Here is a 21,775-nt window from a genome sequence, read left to right on the forward strand (position 1 = left end):
GTGTCCTCACCATCCACAAGTGTGGCACATGCAGGACTGAGAGCACCTTCTCAGTGGTTCCTGAACCACTGGCCTCTGGGTCTCTGAGCCACCATGTCACTATCTGTGTAGCAACTCCTGCTCCAGGTGTGTCCCCATGAAGATGAGGAGCCTCTTAACTTGTCCTGGCAACTGGGTATCCTCCAAAATGAGAGACTCCAAGTACTAGGGCCCACAGGAAATCTGCTTGCTCCAATTATTTAGATATTATGGAAATAGGTCGTGCAGCACACACAGAACTGATTTTGTATGTGAGTGTAGGTATGTACGTGTGTGTGTGTGTGTGTGTACATGAGCATATTGAGCATATGAATGTATGTGTATATGTATAACTGAAGGTATGTGCATGGGTGTGCATGTCTTATGTGTGTAGCTGTGTATAGGTGGGATTATAGGTACATATGCACAAATCTCTGCAGGTATATGTGTGTATGTGTGCATATGTGTGCCCATGTACATTGTTTATGTGTGTGCACATGCCCTGTAAAGTGCATACCTCTTCATGGCAGCTTTGGGCCAATCCATGACCCTGGGCCTCCTTGCAACCAGCACCAGCTATCCCTTGTCCATTGCTCTGTCTGACTGGCTCACCAGGTTCCATCCCATGTCTAGGACTCGTTCAACCACTCAACCTCTGTCAGGAGCTCAGTGCTGGGGGACCCCACATATCTTCTCTCAGGTATACATATACCCTCTTTGACGTGCTCATATACCCTGTTTGACGTGCTCAGAGCTGGGTGATCCCACACATGATTTGGAGGAATTTTGTGACTAATCAGATCAGCCTGCCACTTGCTCTGATGAGGTTAAATAAATGAATAAGTGCCTTGAGGTAAATTCATATTTCAATGGCATCACTTTTAGAATCATTAGCTTTCTCTACTCTCTATCCTGACCTTAAGGAACAGGCAATTATGTTGAAAATATTAATTAAATTGAAAACCACTGAGGCCAAGTTACTGGCCATTTTGAGGATGTGCCCACCCCAGGGCCTGGCAGGGCTATCTATCTCATGCTCTTTTGGAAGCAGGATTTGTTCAGTACATGATGAAAACAGGTCAGTATGTTTAGATACCCAGGAGCATATTTTGCTTCAAATTCTTTCTGGCTGACAACACAGGAGAATGCAGCCTATGTTGGCCAAGATGGGTGTCTGTTAAACCTACTCTGGAATCACCAAGTGAGGAGGCCTTCCATGGTGGATAGTTCTCCTTGGGCTGCTGGAACCTCTGTGAGGGTACTGCCTCTGTGAGCACCTTGTGTCCCAGCTGCTGTGGTGGAGTCTCCACAGGGTGGCTGGAGGACCTGTGGTCACTCCTCTAGTGTCTTGTATGACAGGACATCTGGTTGCCTATGGGCACCTCAGTGAGGATCCTAGTCCCTCAGAGGTGAATTGGATTGTAGCTTCTACCAAAGGGCTGGCTATGAGAAATACTGCTTAGGCAGAATGCCTGCGCCTCCTTGTGGTGTCTTCCAGCCATAAATGTATATGACATGAATTATTATATTTGTTGAATATAAGTGCATGTAGTGTTATTAAAAACCAAATTTCACAGAAAGGATAGAAATTGCTTTTGATTTTATATGTAAGCCGACATTATAAAGAAAAAACAACTGAACTGAATTCTCTAAACCATAGTTATTTTGATGTCTGCTGATAAAAATGGTAATCTCTTGTGACCCAGCAGATCCTAAAAATGACACCTTTCTGACACTGCACAATTATTTTATTTTGGTTCCATTTTTAAAGGTAGATTGTCAACGTTTAGTTTTCGTTGATTGACACCTGTCAGCCCACATAACTTATTTAGTAATTCACATGCAAAGCCCCATTAATATCCCAGCAATTCTGCAAAGTCACAGGGATGAGGTTTTGAAATTGAGGCATCCCCTCATGGTCATAGTCAGGAGAATGTGCAGGTAGTACATAAGTTCCACGTGACCTCCAGACCCCACAGGACACCATGGATCACTCTGCCCCCTGCCTCAGAGCTGAGATGCCCCTGAGAAGAGTGGAAGGCACTGAAGGTTACTAGGACTCTCTTTCTGTGGAAGGGGAATTGGTGGTCTTGTTTGGGAAGGGATCTGAGGAACCTGGTTTCCAGGTGATGGCAGATATATTGCATAAGACAAAATGAGGTCTGAGGATAGTGACCTTGGGTGGCCCTAGGGGAGGTCAGATTGGGCCCCTGTATCATAGCGGGGGGGGGTGCTTCCCGGGGGTTAGCCCAAGTGGTATAAGACAAATTCAGAGAGGCAAAAGCATGCAGGTTTATCTTGCATGTGTGGTTTGAGTGTGTATTTGAAAACAAAGTGAATAGCAATGAGGGCTGTGGCTTCATAGACCTCACATTTAAGACTGGAAGTCACTTCAGTCAGAGGTCCTGAATCCCTCTATATAGGCTGGCTGTGGAACATAAAACCTTCAATGGTGATTTGGAAATACTCAAACATTAGGAAATGTTGGAGATTGTGGTTTTGGATATTGGTTGAGAACTGGGTCAGGATTTGACCTTTAGGTGACTGTTAGCAACCTGAATGTGGCATCTTGTTGGAGCAATTCATACATGGCTCAGTACTCACTTTTGGGCCACTCTCCTGAGCTCATCCACTTTGTGCATCTTTCTGGACTTCACTAGGAAGCACACTTGTGCACATGACAGTGAGTCCTATGATGTGAATATCTGCCAGTAATCCACATTGCCAGGCCATGGGGCCAGGCACATGGCAGATCTTCAGTTGGTGCTATTGAAGACCTAGGGCTGCTGCCACAGGAATGACTCCTGATCAGAATGTTCTTCCTTCCCTTGCACTAAGATACAATGGCTAACAACTCCACCTGCATTGAGCTCCACCCTGCCTACTGGTCCACAGTTACTTAGGGATACAGACTTAGGAAGTGATCAATTTGGAAGGGTCGGGAAGGAATGGTATCGGGGCATATGTCATCCTCACTCTGTGATTTCCAAGAGACTAAACTCCAGAGGTCCCTTTTTCATGCTCAGGCATCTGGACTAGGACCAGCATTCATCATGAGTGCAGCAGAGGTCCTCATCCAGGCAGGGAATGCAGACTGGTAGAATACCAATTTTACCAGTGGACTAAGAGGGACAGGTGGCCCTGGCTCACCCACAGGTGGAACATCCACTGGCAGTGGGACTGCTCCACATCTGTGAGGGTAGCACCCCTGTGCCAGCCCTGCTCTTCCTCCCAGAGATACATTGCTCCTCTCAGAGCAAAGTACCTGCATGTGGGTGGAACTGTCACCAGTGAGGCGGGGAGTGCATTGGATTCCTACAGTTCAGTGCCCACCCGCACACCAACCACAATAGAAGCAAGTGGCCTGGGAGCATCCACCATATGCCTCTTTCTTTGTACCTCATTGCTCAATCCCTGCCTGACACCCAGGGAGCAGTGATGACAGCTATTATTCTCATTTCACAGGTGAAAAGCTGAAGGACAGGAAAATATGCTTCCACACAGGTAGAAGGCCCCATGAAATTGACATGCTTGTCTTTCTTGATCTAGGATTGCAGAGAGGAAGCTAGCCATACCAGGCCAGTGGCTGGGCTGCCCAGGGCAAGATCAAGAAGCCAGGACATGCATGATTCCTCACTCTTCCAAGTTCCTCCAGCCTCCTCCCAGTCTAGGTGGGACAGAAATGTGTCTCTAGACAAACTGGCTAGGCTGGATTAGGTGGAGAATCTGGTATCAGAGCCAAGTGCATGTCTCCTTTGTGGTTTTCTTTGTCATAATTCACAGGACCAGTCTTAATGATGGAATCTTTTTGAATGTTGCTTTCTGGAGGCACAGCCTCCTCCTCATCTGAATGAAATGTATGTGCACATATTACCTTGGATGGTATTTGAATGTGTGTATTGTGTGTCTGCATTTGTTTAATATGTGCCCCCACTGATCTGAGGGTGTAACAGTGGTCTACCTCATGCTTTGAATATAGCCATTACTTCTCTGCCACTTAGGCTTATTTTAAAATGGACATGTTTTCTTTACTTCTTCTCCCTCTCTCCTTCCCTGATCTGGGGTAGGGAAACAGGATTACCTTTTTCCCATCCTAGGCCAAGAGTTAATTGAGTTAATTTGAGTGCACACCCACCACAGGAACCAAGTAAGTTAGACTTGGGGATGGCACCAGAAGATCTAGAAATGGCAAACATTAACAAGTGAATCACAACCCCCCCACAGGGAACACCTGGAATGAATCACATCTTTAAAAACCCTCTGTTCTCCTGGATGGGCAGAATCACAGCCTCTGGGGCAGGAGACCCCTGTGCTTCTCCTTTGCCCATAAAGCAATAAACTTTCTTTTTCCTTCTTCTCAAAACTGTGTCATCATTATTGAATTGGCATCAGGGACAAGGACCAAGCTTTCAGTAACAAGGGGGTTCTTTCTCATGAACCATAGCGTCCTTGGTGGGCCACTCACTATATTCTGGAGCAGGGGTATCCTTAGCAGTGCTGCTGTCCACCCCCCATCTGCACTCCAGGGGCTGTTGGATCATCTGGGACAGCAAGTGACATTCTTCTCTCCTTGGAGAGAAGTGGGGGTGAGGGAAAGGAAAAGGAATAAAAGATACTAAACAGATCACATCTTCTGGGACTCTGTGCAATGGATCCTAATGCTTGGATTTACTCAGCTCTTTCATCTGTTGGGATCTAGGAATTTTATTATCTCATTAACCCCCAGAGTCCGCAGAGCACAGACCAATCTCAGCAGGCCAGTTTGGGGTAGCTGCCAGCAGGGTCCCTGGCCATCCACAGACCCAGGCTTCTGGCCCTCCTGCTCTGTACACATCCTGCACCTCCCCACACACCTGTCTGGATTAGGCTTTGGCTCCCACTAGATGTACACATCTGGAGAGTTCTCATCCTTGTCTCCCTGTTTGGCCCTTCTCCTCTGGCCACCAGACCCATCTTCACAAGTCATGGTTGTGTTCTTGCCCCTTGGTCTGAAGCTGCCATGGACTCCTGAGTGCTCCTACTGAGCTTGAAATCTTGTGGGATCTCATATAGGCTTCAGTTTCAGGTCTGGTTCTTTGTTGTCTAGTCCTGAATGACTTCCTTGGCTCATCTGAGCCTCCAACTCCTCATCAATGTGCATGGAAACAATAAGCATGTTTGGTGAGATGTGGAAGGCACAACACCCTGGAGCATTTCAGCAAATGTTCAGTGAACCTACATTGTTGTTGTCACCACCTGTGGTGGCCAGGATGTGAAGCAGTTTCTAAGCCAACTCTTGTTACACTTCCTAGGCAGCAAGTCGAGATCGGGGGTTGAGAAACTAGTGTGCCTGTTCTACTGTCCTTTCCTTCCATGTGACCTTGGAAGTACAGTACTGGGGATGAGGGGCAATAAGTGACCTTCCATTGCATCCAGACATGGAGACAGGGTGAGGTACCATAGCTTCTATCACCTTTAATATGTGGCAGTCCAAATAAAGGGCTGACCTCTCCCCTGATACAGCCCTCCAATGCTTCCCTAGGTGTGCAGATTCATCCTGCCAGTGGGCATTCTCATGGTGCATGGAAGGGTGAGGTAGAATGTATCAACATCTCTCTGCAAGCCAGCTAACTGCTTCAGGAGCTGACTGCAGACTTTCCATGCCTCTTTACTTAGCCATGTTGTGGCATAGAGGCAGCCAGAGTCTGATTCCAGCACTTTTCCAGAAGACTTGAAGAATAACCCTAAGGTTTCAGAACCCTCCCTTCTGACACCAAGTATCTAATCAATGAGACGGTTTCCCTTAGACCAGACTTGAAATATGACTTCTGTGGGACACCTGAAATCATGCATTAAGATCATTGTATATCTTGATGCATGCTTGATTAATTAAGGATGATATATAGACAGAAGATATAGATATAAGTATCACTTTGCCAGCATCTCAAAAGGATCTACAATATTGAACACTTGAGTCTTCAGATGGTGCCTTTGATGTTTGGTTCCTCCTTAGGCCAGCAATCACCACACTCTATCATGAATACAGGTCATGAAGTTTCTTAAAGTGCAGACCTTGGGCCCTCCCACAGATCTGAGATGGTGGAGCAGGGCTGCCGGTTCTAGGGTGATGATGATGCAACAGGTGTCTTCAGCCGGACAGTTGGCTGACCACTTTCCCTTGGAGTGCATTGGCCCCTGCATGTCTTGAGGGACAGTGACCTGCCCATTCAATACCTGTTACAGTGGCTGTGCATCTTTGTGAGCCTTGTGGTGGAGCGCAGGTATTATGAGTGTCAGGAGTCCTAGCATCCTGTTCAAGAGTGCTAGCAGTTAAACCACCTGTACTTGAGCACTGGCCATGGCTGGCCAGCCATAGGGATATACCAGTTTAAATTCATTCTATGGCCACCTCTAGTAGGACCTGAACAGAGCTTTCCATAATATCTCCTGGTTTAGGATTCAAGGGTTCCTGGAGAGTAAGGCCTCCTGAAACAGAACAGATGAGGAATAGCTAAGCACCTCGCCAGTTGTCCAGAAAGGCAGCAACTCACTCAGTGAGAAGTATTTATTGGGCTGGGGTGCAGCTCAGGGTAGAGTACTTACCTAGCATGTCTGATGAATAATGTGATCTTGTGTCTCTGCAGGGCTGCCCATTTCTCAGTCATGAGGAGAAATTCTGTTATTTAGGTATGTTTTTCTAGCTTGTCACTAAACCAGGGACCAATGCCATCCTTGGCCAATCTGCCCATTCTGAGAAGGTGAACTCTCAGGAGGAGCACAAAGGATCAGTGGCCGTGGTCTAGCTGCCTGTCCAACTTGTTTTAGCACTCCAGCTGTATGGCTTATAGCACACAGATTTGAGACCACTAAATGCCCTGATGCTAAACTCAATGTGGCTGCAAAATCAGCAGCAGTCTTTAATTCCAAGTTTCAGACTGTGGGCTCCACCTTTGTGAGTGTCTGAGAGCAAGTGGGTATCTACACCTGTAGACTGTGCTCTCTGTTGATTGTGCATGTGAGCATGTGCACATGCATGTGTGTAGATATGTGTGAGTGTGCATGAGTTCATGTGTGTGAATGAGCAATATCCACATACGTGGGGGGTGTATATGTGTGCAATTTGTTGCAAATGTGTGCTCATGTATTGGAGTATACCTGCGTGAATGAACACATTTCTCATGTGCATGTCATGTGTATGTGATATGTGTGCATATGATATGTGTGCATGTGTTTGGAGCCATGTTGCTTGGCTAAAGCCAAGGGCAGGGCAGGTTGGGGTCTTGGCCAGCTGTTATGTGAACACCTGGGCTGGCTGGTCTGGTTGAGGCAATCTCTCTGCCATGCTATTCCACACACACATATCTTCACAGACACATGGACAGACCCTTCTTCATGGCAGGGGCTCACTCACATGGGCTTCCCCTCCCTCTTTCCCACCTGCAGCCTACCACATCTATGCAGGGCTGGTAGTGACATGGGTTGTCGTCTGGTGAGTGGGACAATGGCACCCACTCTAAGGCCAAGGCCCATCCCTGGGGTTGAGATCCAAGATCGCTTTGGTCTTTGGGTCTTTATTTAGCCATTTAGCATACTTCGCATTCTTACCCGGCTCTCTTTCTTTTCTTTAAATTGGCTCTGGGACAACACTGTGCTTCCATTGGCCTGGGCTACATCAATACAAACACACACACCTGCAGATGCACCTTCGTGCATGTGCTCATGCACATGCCCAATAACACATGCACACACTCACACATGATCATGTCATGCACAAACATAATAACATGCACCACACACATGTACATATGTGAATGCACACATTCACATATAAACACTCCCACATGTGTGTACACATTATCATTCACACAAATGCACTCGTGTGTATTTGCACCCAGGCACACACACATGCATATGCTTACACTCACATGCACACACATTAGCATGTTGACAATTTATGGCCACACACATGCATACTCATATACACATGTGTGCACATATGTACTTATACTCACACTTGTAGACTCCCACACTCATCCACACACAAGTACACACACAATCATGCATGAATACTCATGTCAACACATGTGCACACACTTGCATGTGCACAGGCTGACACAGAGGAAATGGAAGACAGTCCCAGACATCCCATGTGTGTGTTGCCCAGTACACATGGCCTCACAAGGTATTCACTGGTTGGTGTCTCATGGCATCCACCTGGTGCTGCAGGTTGTGCAGGCCTTCAGCTGGAAGAGACACACCAGAGGACAGATCTCTTAGGGAAGCACCTGGGCTGCTACATGGCCAGTCTGAGCTTCCATCTGTGGGGAGGCAGGCAGAAGGTGGCCTGCCCTGGGGAAGCACCTGGGCCATAAGGGGTCAAACAGGGACCAGATTTCAGGACCCCTGGCCCCTGGCCTCAGGCAGGTTGCATACTTGTCCATGTTGAGTCAGCTTTCTTGAGCTTGGGTGGACTGCTGGACAAGGGCCCTGTGGTGAGCAACTTGGGGAGCAGGGATGAGATGCAAGAGGGCCACCACTGGGGATGGAGAGGGTGGCCAGGCCTTGGATTGTAGCACAGTGAGACACAGAGATGGCCTGGTCTGCTGGTTTATGAGCTCCCCTAGTTTCTACCATGAAGGTAGGAAGTGCATAGCCAGGGGCTTCTCCTCACCTTTGTATCACTAGGTGGAGTCATGGCCACAGGTACCTTGTGAGCCCACCTGGTACTTCCCCACCTGCACCTCCCAGCAAGGTGCCTCCCAGATGTTTCAGCAGTAAGGATTTACCATCTGCCAAAAGGTCACCCTCACACCTATAGGAAAGGCAGGAGAAGCAAACATTTCTCTCTCTCTCTCTCTCTCTCTCTCTCTCTCTCTCTCTCTCTCTCTCTCTTTGGTACTGGGGATTGAACTCAAAGGCACTTAACCACTGAATCACATCCCCAGCCTTTTTATTTTTCATCTGAAACAGGGTCTCACTAAGTTGCTTCAGGCCTGGCTAAGTTGCTGAGGCTGACTTTGAACTTGCAATCCTCCTGCCTCAACCTCCCCAGCCACTGGGATTGCAGGCATGTGTCACTGCAACTGGCAGAAGCAAACATTTCTTAAGTGCCTACTGTGTGTACATGGACAAAAGGCATCCACTAAGAACAGGTTACATGTCCCACCAAATATGCCTCTCAGCAGCATGCTTATATTATTAGGGTTCTTCAGGGAAATAGAACCAACCAGATAGACAGACAGGCAGATAGATATATTAGATGGATAAGTAGATAGATGATAGATAAATCAATAATAGATGAATGACTGGTAGATGTTAAACAGATGCTAGATGATAGATAGATGATAAATAAATGATAGGTGATAGATTATACAGATAGCTGAGATGGATAAACAGGTGATAGCTAACTAGCTAGATTAGAGAGATAATAAATAGATAAGCAGACAGATGAGATATGATAAATGATAAACATACAGATAGGTAGACAGACAAAAGAGATTCATCTTCTGGCTCATGAGATGATGCAGACTAATTCTGAGCCCTAAAGGCAGCAAGCTGAAGACCTAAGAATAGCTGATGTTCTAGCTCCAGTCTGAAGACCAAAGAGATCTTCGTCCCTGCTTAGCCTCAAATGGGAGGCTTCACACTTGGAAGGGTCAGTTTTTTGTATTACTCAGTCTTCCCACTGATCAGATGAATCCTGCCTGCACTGTGGAGGGAAATTTGCTTACTCAGTCCACTGATTCAAATGTCAATCTCATCCCCAAATGTTCCAGTACAGTACCCAGAATAATGTTCCACCAAATGTCTGGGTGCCCATGGACCTTCCAGGCTGACCCATGGAATTTGCTACCTCATTCACTCTCTCAGAACCACCAATTAGAATTGGACTCTGTTTTTCTCATCCCTTACTCTTCCTCTGTCCACAGATAAAACATGGGGCCCAGGTCATTACAGAAAATGCCTGAGAGCTCATTGCTATCATTGGTAGGACTTTACTAAGACCACCGAGGATCAGGAAGGTCTATATGCTCTCTTTCGTTCCACTAGTAGAAGTCTGAGTCGACAGAACAAAATTCTGAATTGGAGGGAGACCTTTTGTCAGAAGCCCAGATGGTACTGGTTACAGAGTATAAAGGAAGTTGTTCCCTGCAGCAGCCCTGACCCCTATCCTCTCCAGCCCAGGTCCTCTGGGACCTGTCTAGACTATGCCCCATTAAGCTCTTATTTGAGCTTTGGTGTTGGACTCCAATGGGACAAAGATTGGGGATAGTTTTTAAATACAGTGCTGGGTTCCAAAGGTTGGGCTTCCTGTGTTTCCAGGACTGGTGTGGGACTGGATGCCAGGACCCAGGAGGACAGTGCGGTGAGACTAGTTTCCTAAACACAAAATACACACACACACTCCACACAAACTGGCATTGTTTCACATTTTAACATTTCTGAATTCAGACAATTGCAACATGTCAAAAATTGGTTTAGTGGCAGGTCACATAATGGGATATACTGGGTCAGATGAGGAGAAAGTGAGCTCCTAGGACTGGGGCCTTGCTTGCCCCACATCACTAGGATGCCATTTCTGGGGGAATGGAGGGATGGAAACTAGAGAATGAAAGGACTTCTCTCACCTGTCTGTCTAATCCTCCTTCCACATAAGGCCAGGTGATTAGGCAGCCTCTGGTTATTATACTGTTCTCCAGAGAAATGTCTCACATATGACACTTGAACCTGACCATTTTGACTCATTAATTTCCTCAGATCACTTCTTCTAACTTATGGGCTGAAATCTTCTAGGATATACAGAAAGAGTTCTTGGTAATGGGTTAGTCATCAATGAATGGCACCTCCTGGATGCTGAGTGCCTGCTGGGTGGACATCTAGCATCTCCCGGGTGCTGAGTTCTTGCTGGATGAACGTCTGACACCTGAAGGGTGCTGGATTCCATGCTGGGTGGATGCTGGTACCTCCTGGGTGCTGGATGGAGATCTGTACCTCCTTGTCACTGGGTGCATGAATGGCACCTTTCATTGTTTTCAGGGCTATGCCAAGTTATTGCAATGTTCTCTCATTTGCTGTTTATAGAACCTTTGAAGAATGAAGAAGTTATTTCCATTTTGGTCACAGGAACAGTGAGCATCAGAGGCTAAATCAGTGTCTGAGCCCTATATTAGGCCTGGGGGTATTTGGGATCCCTGTCCTCTTTGCTGTAGTTAGCGAGCCTTGAGCAGGCTTTTGTCTTACTGGTCTGGGAATGTTTATCTGGACAGAGGCCTGAAAGCACCTCCCTGCAGAAGGCCAGCCTTTCCAGCAAATAGCATATCAGACCCTCTCTAGGCCTGTAGCCCACCTGCCTGTTTCAGCCTATTCTCTACTCCTGCTCTGAGCCTGACCTTGGGAACTGTGCCTATAGAATGAGGCTATTACAGTCCTGCCTCATAGGGCCAAGGAAATTCCAGGCAAAGAGCATGTGGCAAATTCCCAAAACTTAGTTACATGGCTGTGATCATGAGTCTTTAGGATGTGAAGAACTGAGGCAAGAGCCTGAGACTTGGGAGTTGAGGTCTAGTCCTATTTTGTCAAAATTAGTCTTTTATCCTTAAACAAGCCAGTTAATCTCTTAAGTGACTTTTTGCAAGTCAGAATGGTTGTTCTTACACTGTCTACATCTGGGAGTTTTGAAACCACCTGTGGAAGCTACAGAGTTGCAGGCATCTCCCTGCCATGGCCATCAGTGTCACTATCTTGCTGGATCCGTTGTTATGGCTTGGATACTTGGATGGCAATTTGGCTTCTTTTGGAAACATTCTGCTTTCTTCTGTTGGATTATTCAAGCTTGCTCAAAGATTTCATATAATGAGCTACAGAAAAATCCTGAACTCAGGTGTAACAGCATGAGGTGGAGGGAGTAGGGACATATCTTTGAGAATGTGCACTTTAGGAGTGAACTGTGTTTGTGTTTGTATCTTATCATCCCAACACAAAGATATAATGCAGTGCTCTAATTTGAAATGGAATTTCCTGGTCAGGGGAGTGTTGGCTTTTCCTGCATGGCCTGTGTAGAATATTTGCAAAGAAATTTTTTTTTCTGCAAAGGACCAGTAAATAGATCGTTTAGGCCTTATGGGTCATGGACCTCTTACAGTCATGCAGCTTTGCTGTTGTCATGAAATGGCAACTCCCACATTTCAACAGCAGTGGGTCCCAGTGAGGCTTTCCTCACAAACACGGGTATCACTTCAGAATGGTGCCAGCCTGTGCTATAAAAAAGCATGGTCCTTTTGTCCTGCTTGCATAATCTGCTGGGGAGTGTACCAAGTGAGGATAAACCAAGTATCTGGCACAGAGCTTCTCTGGGCTCAGTTCATCTCATCTACCTCTTTTGTGAAGATTTTCCAAACTTCTCCTCAGGGTTGATGAAGGTATCCCATCCATCATCCTAATTTCTGTAAATTGGCAGTGCTGCCTGGGCTCCCATGAGAAGATATGCCCAGAGGGAAGAGAACCAGATCAATAATGGCATCTGCCATGGGTATATTTGTGGGTAATGATATGCATGTGGAGCCCATTGTTTTAGATGCAAGAGTCAGTTCTCGTTAATCCAATCAAGGCCACTCAAGTCCAGAAGAATGAGTTATGTGAGACAAGGCTGAGACAATGAGACTGAAATTCAGAAAACATCTGAACTCAGGTGAGATTATGTAAATTCATTTCCTTGACATCAGCTATCTTGGGAGGATCTGAACTTATTCCAGTGAGCATGCTTTGCACAAGCAGTTTTGGAGCACTCTTAAAGAATCATTCATTCCTGGACCACAAAATACATTATTTGCAATCCTTTATGTCTGTTTTAGTCAGCTTTTTCAATGCTGTGACTAAAAGACCAACCAGAACAATTTTAGAGAAGAAAATTTTTTTCTTGAGGGCTCACGGTTTCAGAAGTCTCACTCCATAGACATCCAACTCCATTTCTCAGGGCTCGAGGTGAGGCAGAACATCATGGCAAAAGAGAGTGGTGGAGGGAAGCAGCTCACCTAATGATCAGGAAGCAAAGAGAGGGACTTTGCTTACCAGATACAAAATATAACCCCCAAAGGCACACCCCAATGACCCACCTCCTTCATCCACACTCTACTCACCTTCAGTTACCATCAAGTTAATCCTGTCAGGGGATTAATTCACTGATTGGGTTAAGGTTCTCATAACCCAATCATTTCTTCTCTAAACCTTTTTGCCTTGTCTCTCATATGAGCTTTTGGGGGACACCTCACATTCAAACCGTAAGAATGTCCCAGCTCGTCTTCAATTTAAGTGCTACAGAGCTTTCTCACATGATGTTCTCTGGGCTTCATCCCACTAAAGTCTTTGTTGTACCCCAAATCAAATCTGTCCTAAAAGGGTGTAGACACATCTCTGTAAGTATTGAGAGCAGCTTACAGGGCTGAAGTCTGGATGGAAATGAAAATTCCCAACACCACCCAAACAAGGGCACATTGCTCAAAAAGTGGATGCTTCCCAAGATGTACCAGAAGGAAGACTGTCTTCTGTGCCAAAGCATGCTGGTGAGAAGCCACTCCATTGCCCAGGCCTCCCTCTGCTGACCACACCTCATCAATACCTTGTAGAGGTTCTAACTTCATCTTATATTAGTCCATTTTTCTTTGCTACAGTGAAATACCTGATCCTGAGTGCTTATAGAGAAAAGAAGCTTATTTAGCACACAGTTTTGGAGGCTGAAAGTTCAAACAGCATGGTGGCTCTGGTAAGGGCCCCAAACTGCAGTGTCTCATGGCAGACAGCATCATGGTGGGAGCAAGTGTGAGGGGGAGCAGTCACATCACCAGACAGGAAATCAGAGAGTCTAGGCAGTGGCCAGGCTGGCTCTTTTACAACAGCTCTCACACAAGGACTAACTAGGATCCCAGGAGAACTATATGGATTTCTTCCTAGCAGCTCTCCTATGACCTAGTCAATTCCCACTAGGCCCTACCTTTTAAAGGTCCTTCCACCTCCCAGTACTGTCACAGAGGGCCAAGCCTGAAACCCACAAACCTTTGTGGGAACCAACGACATCCAACCATTGCATGTCTCCTCAACACTCCTGGCTTACTGTACATGAACGGCCAATAGGAGCCTGGGCCCATGCTTTCAGTCACTCTTCCTTTTTGACCAGCACCTGTGAGCTCTGGTCCTTAGTAGTTGCTGGCTGTTCCTCACTTCACCTGTGGTCCATATACCTGGAATGGAGAAGCTGATCCCTTCTTCCCACCCCGGGACTCAGCACCAGCACTGGAGGTGATTTGTATGCAGGCAGAGTTCCTGAGTTTGGAAACCTGCCTCCAAGGCTACCTCCTGCAGGGGGCTCTGCAGCTGCTCCCATGGCTTGGGTTCAAATTGCTAACAAAAATTTGCTCAAGTGCCGCAGTCTGGCTGGGCACAATCAGGAGCCACTTGTCAAAAGAAACTAACTTTATTTTTAGAACCACACAGGCCAAACAAAACAGCTCCTCAGGAAAAAACCCTCAGAGCCCCAACTGCCACCACCGGCTTCCCACAAGCCTCTCAACCTCCCCCACTCCTCCTGCTCTTGAGACCGATTGGCTGGGTCACATGGGCGGAGCCAAAAAAAGTCCCCCAATGAGCAGCTCCGTGGTCTGAAAGGGCGGGGAAACAACCCAATGAGCATCACCGCAGAGGAGCCAATCAGTTGGCAGCTAGAAGTTTGCTGGGGCTGCTGTGAGCCAATCATCAGCTGGCAGCTGGAAGTTTGCTGGCAGCTGGAAGTTTGCTGGGGCCCCTTCGGCTGTGGCTCTCAACATCTCCCCCTCTCTGTTTAAACAACAAGTATGTGGCTTAGGGACCGTGCATGCCTTAGGTTGTCCAATAGTACATATGGTCCTTACCCGTTAGGTTGGTACCATTGCAATTGGATCTTACCCGTCACTGACTACCGGTCCAGTATACAGCCAGACCTGTGGAGAGATCTTTGTGTGTGTGTGTGTGTGGGGGGGTGAGGTTCTTTGCTGAATGATCATGACAAGCAGAAGGGAGGAAGATACACCAAGCCAATTGACGGCTCCTTTTGGAAAAATTGTACCACCGATGACATCATCAGCAAAAATACCCCAACACTACCACAAGTCACTGCACCAACAGATAGTTCACAATGCATACAGGTGAGTTCACAATGTGTCGCAGGGAAACAGCCCAATGAGCATCACGCAGAGGAGCCAATCAGCTAGATGTTGCTGGGGCCTCTGTGAGCCAATCATCAGCTGGCAGTCTGAAAGGGCTGGGAAACAGCTCAATGAGCATCTCCAATGAGCATCACCGCAGAGGAGCCAATCAGCTAGATGTTGCTGGGGCCGCTGTGAGCCGGCAGCTGGAAGTTTGCTGGGGCCCCTTCAGCTGTGGCTCTCAACACTCAAGTGCTGTCATTTTGTCCATGGAAGAATCCTAAGGGTCTCATCACTGCCTTTTTCCAGAACTGGGTTCACCCACTCAGGCCTGAGAGTTTCTCCAGGAGTTGATTCTCATTGCTGAAAAGTGACCAAAAAGGGCTTTTTCTGGGCATTTTCTGGAGAAATGGGTGGCAACAGAGGGCTGTCCCTAGCAGGTGGATGTACTAGTGAGGCCTGACTTGGCCTGTGGTTCGGAGGACCTGGTTCCACCTGCAGTTTAGTCCATGCACTTAGATAGGCATGTTTTGCTGAGCCCAGTTTAGCTTTCCTTTCAACCTTTTCTCTTTAAAAGAAAAATATATTTGTAGTTGGAAGACTTGACTTTAATCTCAGATTCCCCTCTTAGCTAAGGAAGTGATGCACCTTGCAAGTAAATGTTTTATGACTTTATCAGTATTGGAGAACTGGCTATTAAAGAAAAATTTAAAATAATTTTATTTGTTAATTGAAATTTTAGTTATAAACATTTCCTTTTCTCCCTCTTTATGGCACACATCACCACCAGGTCATGGTTACTATTCAGAAGTCTTGTGTTTGAAGTATAATACCACAGCAGCTGGCCCGCCTAGTCTGTCCCAATATATCTGGTGTGCTCTGGTTAAATGAACACATTTAATCTTTATAATACTCCTACAAGGAATGTGGCTTTAATTCCCATTTTAAAGGTGGGGAAACCGAGGCACAGGGAGGCCAAGTCATCTTTCCAGGCCATCTATGTCCTGACCGGGCAGCTGTGCAATGTCTGCTCCCTGCAGCCTTGTAGCCACATGTGCTCATCCCTTGAGACTGGGCTTTCTATGGTTGGGAGAAGTGATTGTCTTATATGTGCAGGGTTTCCATAAAGAAGTCTACCCTTAAATGTGCCAACTGCATTGCTGGGCCCCTTTGGAAAACAACATGCTTACTTTCATGGTAGAAGGAAAAGAATTCCATACTGGTCAGAGAGAAACATAAATGGTCTTGATTTTTAGAGCTTGAAAAATAGCCAACAGGAGGATAAGCTTCAGGAAAGAGCCTTGGTCACATGTAGAGGATCCACACAGAGGAAAGGAGTAATGGTGCTTACAATGTAGCAATACACATTGTAGAGGACCTGGATGGGGATGGCAGATGGGGGTAAGATGGGACTTGACTGCAGAGCTGAAATGACCAGAGAAACATCTAGTGCTTGACTGCCCAGACTGGAAGGTGGCGTGTACATTCATGTAAAATCTAGCTCTCAAGCTGGAGATGTGGTTCAGTGGCAGAGTGCTTGCTTTAGACAGTGTAAGGCCCAGGTTCCAGTACCCCAAAATAAAAAATAAAATAAAATCTATCTCTGGTCAAAATGGAAACAGCAAAAGCAAAGGTTCATTATGTCAAGGAATGGAGTGGAGATCCCATCCAGTGCTTTCTCGCCAACTGGAAACTATAAAATAAGACACATGTTAGGCATCATGAAGGTCAGACTGCAGCACAGCTCATGCCTTCAACAGGCAGCTGTGACCCACCTGAGGAGCCAGGGAAATGCGGTGGGTAAAGCAAAGTCTCCCAATCCTGCAGTCCAGAAGGATACTCACAGGTTGGGGAAGGAGGGACACCTGCTAATAGACATGGCCTGGCCTATTGAATAGCTCTTTTGTCTTGTATTTTGTTATTATGCTAATTGGCCTCTTGTTCTGTAAATAAAAGTGAGGGAGAAACAAACAAGTTGCTGAATGAATTACAGGTGTTACTAAAGGGAAGAACACATGCTGAGATACCTCCTTCAGCAAACTAGAGTAGGAAACCTGGATGGTATGACCTGCCACACACCCAGGCTAGCTGATGTAGCCTGTTGCTCTAGGCTGGAGTCCTACACAGCATTTACTGTGCTGAATGCTATAGGCAACTGTGGTATGATAGTAAGTATGTGTTTACCTAACACATTTAAACAAAGAAAAGGTACAATAAAAATACAAAGTGATAGGAATTTGTCAGCAGCATTCTAATTATAAGAATGTTTGTAGTCTGTGGCTAACCAAAACATTGTCATACAGCACAGGGATATACTTGTCTCAGGGCCTTCTGGGGTCTATCCCTCAGATTTTCATGACTACTGTCAGGACCCAATGGCTAGGTTAAGTAAGAACCCTGGGTGAATGATATCCTGCAGGACTTAGAGCTCAACTCAGGCCTCATAGCCCTGGTCTCCTGGGTGAGCCTTGCAGGGATGTGGCACAAGGGGCACACAGTACCAGACCCTACCACAGCACACAACACCACATGTCACAACACAATGCCACACCATTTCACATTGTCCCACATAAAACCACGAAACACCACATTCTTACGAGCTGGGGCCTTCTGGGAAACTGAGGCAGCACAAAAACTCCCAATTCAAATCTCAAGTCTTAAGATCAAGTCAGTAAGATTTCAGACATGTTGCTCAGAGTAACAGGCATGAGTTTATTGAAGGAATAGGGAAAGGGAAAGGGGACACCCTTAAGACAGTGGGTCCTCTTAGAGAGAAAGAGACAATGTGCCTCTCCTGGACTCCATTTTTTTTTCTCTTGATATGAAAATCTTTTTTTTAATTTTTTATTGTTGGTTATTCAAAACATTACATAGTTCTTGATATATCATATTTCACCCTTTGATTCAAGTGGGTTATGAGCTCCCATTTTTACCCCATATACAGATTGCAGAATTACATCAGTTACACATCCATTGATTTACATATTGCCATACTAGTGTCTGTTGTGTTCTGCTGCTTTTCCTATCCTCTACTATCCCCCCTCCCCTCCCCTCCCCTCCCCTCTTCTCTCTCTGCCCCCTCTACTGTCATTCATTTGTCCCCCTTGTATTATTTTTTCCCTTTCCCCTCACTTCCTCTTGTATGTACTTTTGTATAACTCTGAGGGTCTCCTTCCATTTCCATGCAATTTCCCTTCTCTCTCCCTTTCCCTCCCACCTCTCATCCCTGTTTAATGTTAATCTTCTTCTCATGCTCTTCGACCCTACTCTGTTCTTAGTTAATCTCCTTATATCAAAGAAGACATTTGGCATTTGTTTTTAGGGATTGGCTAGCTTCACTTAGCATAATCTGCTCTAATGCCATCCATTTCCCTGTAAATTCTATGATTTTGTCATTTTTTAATGCAGAGTAATACTCCATTGTGTATAAATGCCACAAATTTTTTTATCCATTCGTCTATTGAAGGGCATCTAGGTTGGTTCCACAGTCTTGCTATTGTGAATTGTGCTGCTATGAACATCGATGTAGCAGTGTCCCTGTAGCATGCTCTTTTTAGGTCTTTAGGGAATAGACCGAGAAGGGGAATAGCTGGGTCAAATGGTGGCTCCATTCCCAGCTTTCCAAGAAATCTCCATACTGCTTTCCAAATTGGCTGCACCAATTTGCAGTCCCACCAACAATGTACAAGTGTACACTTTTCCCCACATCCTTGCCAGCACTTGTTGTTGTTTGACTTCATAATGGCTGCCAATCTTACTGGAGTGAGATGGTATCTTAGGGTGGTTTTGATTTGCCTTTCTCTGACTGCTAGAGATGGTGAGCATTTTTTCATGTACTTGTTGATTGATTGTATGTCCTCCTCTGAGAAGTGTCTGTTCAGGTCCTTGGCCCATTTGTTGATTGGGTTGTTTGTTCTCTTATTGTCTAATTTTTTGAGTTCTTTGTATACTCTGGATATTAGGGCTCTATCTGAAGTGTGAGGAGTAAAGATTTGTTCCCAGGATGTAGGCTCCCTATTTACCTCTCTTATTGTATCTTTTGCTGAGAAAAAACTTTTTAGTTTGAGTAAGTCCCATTTGTTGATTCTAGTTATTAACTTTTGTGCTATGGGTGTCCTATTGAGGAATTTGGAGCCCAACCCCACAGTATGTAGATCGTAGCCAACTTTTTCTTCTATCAGACGGCGTGTCTCTGATTTGATATCAAGCTCCTTGATCCATTTTGAATTAACTTTTGTGCATGGCGAGAGAAAGGGATTCAGTTTCATTTTGTTGCATATGGATTTCCAGTTTTCCCAGCACCATTTGTTGAAGATGCTATCCTTCCTCCATTGCATGCTTTTAGCCCCTTTATCAAATATAAGATAGTTGTAGTTTTGTGGATTGGTTTCTGTGTCCTCTATTCTGTACCATTGGTCCACCCGCCTGTTTTGGTACCAGTACCATGCTGTTTTTGTTACTATTGCTCTGTAGTATAGTTTGAAGTCTGGTATCGCTATACCGCCTGATTCACACTTCCTGCTTAGCATTGTTTTTGCTATTCTGGGTCTTTTATTTTTCCATATGAATTTCATGATTGCTTTCCCTATTTCTATAAGAAATGCCGTTGGGATTTTGATTGGCATTGCATTAAACCTATAGAGAACTTTTGGTAATATCGCCATTTTGATGATGTTAGTTCTGCCTATCCATGAACAGGGTATATTTTTCCATCTTCTAAGATCTTCTTCTATTTCTCTCTTTAGGGTTCTGTAGTTTTCATTGTATAAGTCTTTCACCTCTTTTGTTAGGTTGATTCCCAAGTATTTTTTTTTTTTGAAGATATTGTGAATGGAGTGGTTGTCCTCATTTCCATTTCAGAGGATTTGTCGCTGATATACAGGAATGCCTTTGATTTATGCGTGTTGATTTTATATCCTGCCACTTTGCTGAATTCATTTATTAGCTCTAATAGTTTCTTTGTAGACCCTATTGGGTCTGCTAGGTATAGAATCATGTCATCAGCAAATAGTGATAATTTAAGTTCTTCTTTTCCTATTTTTATGCCTTTAATTTCTTTCATCTGTCTAATTGCTCTGGCCAGTGTTTCGAGAACTATGTTGAACAGAAGTGGTGAGAGAGGGCATCCCTGTCTTGTTCCAGATTTTAGAGGGAATGCCTTCAATTTTTCTCCATTCAGAATGATGCTAGCCTGAGGCTTAGCATAGATTGCTTTTACAATATTCAGGTATGTTCCTGTTATCCCTAGTATTTCTAGAGTTTTGAACATAAAGGGATGCTGTACTTTGTCGAATGCTTTTTCCGCATCTATCGAGATGATCATATGGTTCTTATTTTTAAGTCTATTGATGTGGTGAATAACATTTATTGATTTCCGTATATTGAACCAGCCTTGCATCCCAGGGATGAATCCTACTTGATCATGGTGCACAATTTTTTTGATATGTTTTTGTATCCGATTCGCCAGAATTTTATTGAGGATTTTTGCATCTAGGTTCATTAGAGATATTGGTCTGTAGTTTTCTTTCTTTGAAGTGTCTTTGTCTGGTTTAGGTATCAGGGTGATGTTGGCCTCGTAGAATGAATTTGGAAGTTCTCCCTCTTTTTCTATTTCCTGAAGTAGCTTGAAAAGTATTGGTATTAGTTCCTCTTTAAAGGTTTTGTAAAACTCTGCTGTATACCCATCCGGTCCTGGGCTTTTCTTAGTTGGTAGTCTTTTGATGGTTTCTTCTATTTCCTCAATTGATATTGGTCTGTTTAGGTTGTCTATATCCTCCTGACTCAATCTGGGCAGATCATATGACTTAAGAAATTTATCTATGCCTTCACTATCTTCTAATTTATTGGAGTATAATGATTCAAAATAATTTTTGATTATCTTCTGTATTTCTGAAGTGTCTGTTGTGATATTACTAGCAGTATCCTAGTAATTTGAGTTCTCTCTCTTCTTCTTTTTGCAAGCATGGCTAAGGGTCTGTCGATTTTGTTTATTTTTTCAAAGAACCAACTTTTAGTTTTGTCAATTTTTTCAATTGTTTCTTTTGTTTCGATTTCATTAATTTCAGCTCTGATTTTAATTATTTCTTGCCTTCTACTTCTTTTGCTGTTGTTTTGCTCTTCTTTTTCTAAGATTTTGAGATGAAGTATGAGATTATTTATTTGTTGGTTTTTTCTTTTTTAAGGAATGAACTCCACGCAATGAATTTTCCTCTTAGAACTGCTTTCGATGTGTTCCATAGATTCCGATATGTTGTGTCTGTGTTTTCATTTATCTCTAAGAATTATTTAATTTCCTCCTTGATGTCTTCTATAACCCATTGATCATTCAGTAACCTATTGTTCATTCTCCAAGTGATGTATGCTTTTTCCTTCCTTCTTTTATCGTTGATTTTCAGTTCCATTCCATTATGATCAGATAGGATGCATGGTATTATCTCTACTCCTTTATATTGTCTAAGAGTTGCCCTGTGACATAATATGTGATCTATTTTTGAGAAGGATCCATGTGCTGCTGAGAAAAAATTGTAACTGCTTGATGTTGGGTAGTATATTCTATATATGTCAATTAAGTCTAGGTTATTAATTGTGTTATTGAGTTCTATAGT

The sequence above is a fragment of the Marmota flaviventris genome, chromosome X (assembly GCF_047511675.1).
Source record: "Marmota flaviventris isolate mMarFla1 chromosome X, mMarFla1.hap1, whole genome shotgun sequence".
NCBI lineage: Eukaryota > Metazoa > Chordata > Mammalia > Rodentia > Sciuridae > Marmota > Marmota flaviventris.